Source organism: Caretta caretta, chromosome 28 (assembly GCF_965140235.1).
Source record: "Caretta caretta isolate rCarCar2 chromosome 28, rCarCar1.hap1, whole genome shotgun sequence".
Lineage (NCBI taxonomy): Eukaryota > Metazoa > Chordata > Testudines > Cheloniidae > Caretta > Caretta caretta.
The window spans coordinates 9,954,892-9,960,488 of NC_134233.1; the positions used below are offsets into that span (position 1 = coordinate 9,954,892).

At 49.2% G+C, this 5,597-nt stretch overlaps 1 long non-coding RNA gene across 1 annotated transcript; it reads left to right on the plus strand.

Annotated features, from left to right (window-relative positions):
* Positions 1–615: 615 nt before the first annotated feature.
* On the plus strand, positions 616–4,902 carry LOC125629829 (uncharacterized). The gene is made up of 3 exons (XR_007354502.2): positions 616–1,090; positions 1,646–1,698; positions 4,438–4,902. It is a non-coding gene; the product is annotated as an uncharacterized LOC125629829 (long non-coding RNA).
* The last annotated feature ends 695 nt before the right edge of the window (positions 4,903–5,597 follow it).

The window sequence follows — 5,597 nt, forward strand, 5'->3', positions numbered from 1 at the left end:
TTGGCTTGCTACGTTGGAGATATTAACTGGACGGCAAGTTATATTTCCAAACCCTTTTTTTGTGGTAAGATTATTTGTAAGAGTTTCCCCAAAAGGAGAGGAACCATTACACCCACACTGCTGGCCTCCCCTGTTGGTCTTTATCCAATACCCATCAGCCCACTGTGTAAATAACACAGGAGCTTTTTCCCACAGGACGCCCATAGTGATCAGATTGGCTTTGGGTAAAACATAACACTCCCTCAGTGAGTACTGCAACCGAATACTCCTGGTCCTGAGAGGTGGCTGTAAAGGGATCTTGTTCCAGATCGGCAAGTCCATTCTTTCCTGCTCTTTGGGGGTGGCTTATTCTGCTAGGGTCAGGGGCAGCATGTCAAGGGGCATTCCCGTTTTGGGGGACAGTGGAGTCGGAGCACATACCCAGCAATCAGTCTGGTTTGTTAAATTAGCAACATGGTGCGCAAGCAAAACAAAGGAGTTATGCTCCCGATATGCACAGTTTGGAAATACCAATAGAGAGAATAACAATGTTACCCAATTAATTATCACCCGAGTCTTCCCAACCCAGGGTCTCCAGTACCTGGGTGGGCCCATTTAGCATTAAGGTGCCTGAAGGGTTCATGTTTAGCTATTCCACCTGGAAGCAGGCAGGGCACACCTTGACTGTTCTGTAGAAGCAATGCACACATTGCTCTATCCAAGGACAAGGGCTAGATATGAACCATGAAAACTTGATTGTTAGGACAGCAACTGCGGGAGGCTTTCTTAGCCTGGGCTCAAGGCCTGAGAACCAGGATTGTAGTAGCTAAAAGATGCAACTAAGTATATTAATCAACGTCATACATTCCTTTGTGTATCTTTTTGCGGTAGCAGTGTGTAATGCTTAGGGGGGAGAAATATAATAAAAGGAGAAGGTGGAAGGCGGGGGGGCAGAACGCCCATCTCAGCTGACCAGCCTGCTTGCTTGCATAAAGCTGTGTTCTGTCTCATCATTGAACTGCCACAACTGGCGCCCAAACGTGGGGCCCTCAGCACTCACCTCGCCCGGCAAGGGTTTCAGACGCGTCACTCATCCGCTTCGTGGATCCCGGTGAGTATTTTTCCTTGTGGTAAGTATGGGAAGCTCCCTCTCTGCTTTGCAAGTGCAACACCGCAATGAGCTGCAGTATTTGCTGCGTAAGGCTCAGCATGACTGCCCCGCTTGAGCACTTACTCTCCTGTTACAGGAGGTGCGTGCCCAGTGCCCGTGGTATCCTGAAGCCGGAAGCCTTAAGCTAGCGGACTGGGAGCGATTGGGCCAGACATTGCACGAAGAGCCTCGGGCGCCCGTGCAGGCTTTACATGCCTGGCACCTCTGTCGTGACGCGATACTGCGTGTCACCTCGGATAGGCCCTCTTTCACGAGGCTGGTGCTCTCGCCACGCCCGTCGGCTCCTGTAGCCATCCCCGTTGCAGCTATCCCCCCTTCTACTGATGCAACCCAGCGTGTCGCTTCGGAAAGACCCTCTCCCGTACCCACAGCCCCCCCTCTCCCTGCTTTGCCCCCAGTGTCTTCATTACCACCGCCTCCCTTGCCTTCTGACAATGTCAGTCCGCCCCTCGAAACCTCAGTTAACACTTCTCTTAAATGATGTTCCTTTTACAGGGCTGGTGGACACTGGAGCTGACGTTACGGTGATTCGTGATCTGGAGTGGCCGGTTAGTTGGCCTACGGTTCCTTCTAAAGAATTGTGGGGGATCGGGGGTAGTAAACCCGGGCGCCAAAGTTTGTCTTGGGTCACGGTCTCTAAACCGGGAGGCCGTACCCTTGCTACTATCCGCCCTTTTGTGCTCCCTGTCCACCTCAATATTTGGGGCCGTGATTTACTTACAAAGTTAGACACCACCCTCGATATTAACATCTGATGGCCCAAAACCCTCCCTCACCCACCGTGCCCTCCGCATTACCCTTGGTATGGCAATCCTTAGAGCCCGTATGGATTGACCAGTGGCCCCTCCCTCTAGAAAAGCTAAAAGCACTTCATTTGCTTGTGCAGCAGCATTTGCAAGCACAGCGACTGGAGAGCTCCACTAGTCCCTGGAACACCCCGGTGTTCGTTATTAAGAAAAAATCGGGTGCTTGGCGGCTGTTACATGACTTAAGGGAAATAAATAAACGCATCCAACCTATGGGCCCCTTGCAATTTGGCTTACCAAATCCAAATTTAATTCCTCAAACCGATCAACTTTGTGTGTTAGATTTAAAAGATTGTTTTTTCACCATCCCCCTTTGCCCTCAAGATCGTGAAAAATTTGCATTTACGGTGCCACAATATAATAATCAGCAACCCTCTCAAAGGTATCAGTGGAAGGTCTTGCCCCAGGGAATGCAAAATAGTCCAACCTTGTGTCAGCTTTTTGTGGATCGGGCCCTTGCCCCTTTCCGTGCCCGGTACCCTTCGCTAAAGGTCTACCATTACATGGATGACATTTTGCTAAGTGGTCCCCGGGTCACGGCACAACAGCTTGAATCTTTATCTCAGATTCTCGGCCAAAATGGCCTGTTAGTGGCACCAGAAAAAATCCAACGCTCTTATCCCTACCACTACCGCGGATATAAGGTTTTACAAACCTATGCTGCTCCGGTTCGTCCGGAATTAATTCTACCTCAACCCCTAACCCTTGTTAAATTGCAATAGATCTTGGGTCATTTAAATTGGATTCGGCCCTACTTTCGTCTCCCCACTTCAATGCTGCAGCCGTTGTTTGAGCTCCTCCGTGGAGCCCGGGCACCGGGTGCAGTTATTGCCATCACTGAAAAGCATACTGCCTGCATTCGACAAATCAATGCAGCATTGAGTCAGCAGTTTGTGGACAGACTCCCAGAGGTCCGTCCCTTATGATTGGTTCTTCTTGCCACCCCTCATACACCAACTGCGGCTCTGTTTGTACCCCGTACAGACACAGCCGTCTCTATTATAGAATGGCTATACCTTTCATCCACCCCTCCTCGAAATATTTATCCGTATTTAGATGCCCTATCTGATCTTGTTCGTAAAGCCCGCCACCGTGCAGTGCAACTCACTGGCACTGATTTAGTTGCCATTGTGCTCCCCTTGTCCCGTACTGAATTTGACTCTTTGTGCCACACCTCCTTGGCCTGGCAGGTTGCTCTTTGTGATTATGTGGGAGAGATTTCTTACAATCCTCCAAAAGATCCTCAGTTGGTCATTACCCAAAAGGTGCCCCTAGTTGTTCATCGTCTTAGCCGCTCTCAACCCATTGTTTCTGCTGTCACTCTTTTTACTGATGGCTCTCCCCACCGAGGTGTAGTCACTTATCAGTTGGGTGACCCCCCTCGTTGGCATTCTCGTTTTACCCTGCCTCAGCGTTCTGCACAGCGTTCAGAATTGGCTGCTGTTATTTTGGCCTTTCAACTTTTTGCTGATTGTCCCTTTAATTTAATTGTGGATACCCATTATGTTTATCAGGTAATTGATCATTTACCCCTTGCCCTCATTACCCCTCAGGTTGATGCAGACCTCCTTCGCCTGTTTTTGTCTTTGCAGCATCTTCTTGCCACTCGTCATTTCCCTTACTTTGTTGCTCATATTCGCAGTCATACCCCTCTGCCTGGGCCACTCACTGAGGGCAATGCACGCGCCGATCGCGCGTTGCGTGGTCAGGTAAATTCCCTTTTTTCTGACCCCATTGAAAGCCATGCCTTTTTTCATCAGTCTGCCTCTGTTTTGGCCCGGCAGTTTCACATTCCTGCTGATCATGCACGTTCCATTGTTCGTTCCTGCCCCCACTGTGCTGCTGCTGCTCCTACTTTTTCTTATGCCGTTAACCCCCGAGGTACCGCAGCAAATCAGCTGTGGCAAATGGATGTTACTCATGTGCCACAATTCCGCCCCTATTCGTTTTTACATGTTTCCGTTGATACTTATTCGGGCTTCCTTTGGGCAACCCCACAACATGGGGAAGCCACTAACAAAGTTATTCACCATTTGCTAGCCTGCTTTTCTGTTATGGGTCGCCCCTGCCAAATTAAAACAGATAATGCCCCAGCCTACTGCTCTGCAGCCCTCTCCACCTTTTGTGCCCGCTGGGACGTCCGTCTTAAACACGGAATCCCTTATAATTCCACGGGCCAAGCCATTGTTGAACGTGCCAATCGCACACTCAAAACCTTGCTCGATAAACAATTAAAACAAGGGGAGCTGCGTCTCCGAACCTTAGGAGAAATTCAACAACAAATGCATATCCTCTTGTTTACTTTAAATAATTTAACACTGAATGCAGATCAGCAGACCCCTGCGGATCGGCATTTTCACAAATCTGAGGTACTGGAAAGACCGCGTGTCTTTTACCGTCAGCTGCCCGATCCACAGTGGTTGGGCCCAGTCCCTCTAATCACTTGGGGTCGGGGATATGCTGCTGTGTCTCTCCCTGCAGGACCGTTGTGGGTTCCAGCTCGGTGTGTGCGACCGGCACTTAAACAACATGGCATGGCACCAGGGGCTGTCGAATCCCATACCAGAGTTTCAGCTGACCTTGGAGGAGACCGCGTTGCCCCCCGAGTCGACAACGACAGGACGGAAACGGAGGAGGCGTAGTGTCCCAAACCGGCCCGTGACATGGGGAGCAGTAAAAGCATTGGTCGCCGCGGCCCAACGAAGGCTGGCAGCAGATCAACAGCCAGAGACTCCTGAGACTTTGTTTGTGGCGATTCTCGCCCAAATCACTGCTAATTCTGTGATGATTGTGTGCCTTTTGTGCCTGCTATTTCCTGTAGGGGTTGGCTCGGAAGCGCTTCCCCCGTTACGAGCCCGAATGACATATAACATATGGGAAAGATTGGCTTCAATAGCAAATGTTACCCACTTTTGTCTATCTAATTCTGTAACAGCCGGAGATTTGTTAGGTACATGCCTTATTCCAGTATGTCATCACCCTGAGGAGATGGAGAAAAAGACACTGTTCTCTGCTTATGCGAATCTTTCCTCCCAGTACTCTAGCATGGCTAATTGGGGCCCAGCCAATTATACTCTGCCTTGCACGGCTATATCCCTCCACACACCGTACCCGGCCGGGGCTCACAATGTCACTTGTGCGCGTGTAGTTAACTGCACTAGTACAAAGGTGCCCTTGGGCTGTCGAAAAATTTCTCAACCCCTTTTAAATTGTTCCCATGCTGTTAATGTTTCATATAATTATGGCCATATCATCCTACCATCAGGATGGTTTTTTACTTGCGGTTCACGCACTTTTAATTATATTCCTGCAAATTTAAGTGATGGCACCCTTTGCTGTCTTAGTAGAATGACCCTTATATTGCCTTTTGCTGCTCAAAACCGTGGTAAAAGAAGTGTACCCCTTTTAGATGATTGTATTGCAGATGTTGAGCTTTTTAGTCGTGCTGAGTATACTGCTTTAGCGGCCTCTATTGTTGGGATCCCCGCGCTTGCTATGTATTCAGCCAGAACTTTAAATAACCTGGCATGCTTTGCAGCAAAGGCAATTAATACAACATCCCAGGCTATTGCCTTACTTAACACAGAACAACACGAATTAAGGGATGCAATTTTGGATAACAGAGCAGCCATTGATTTTCT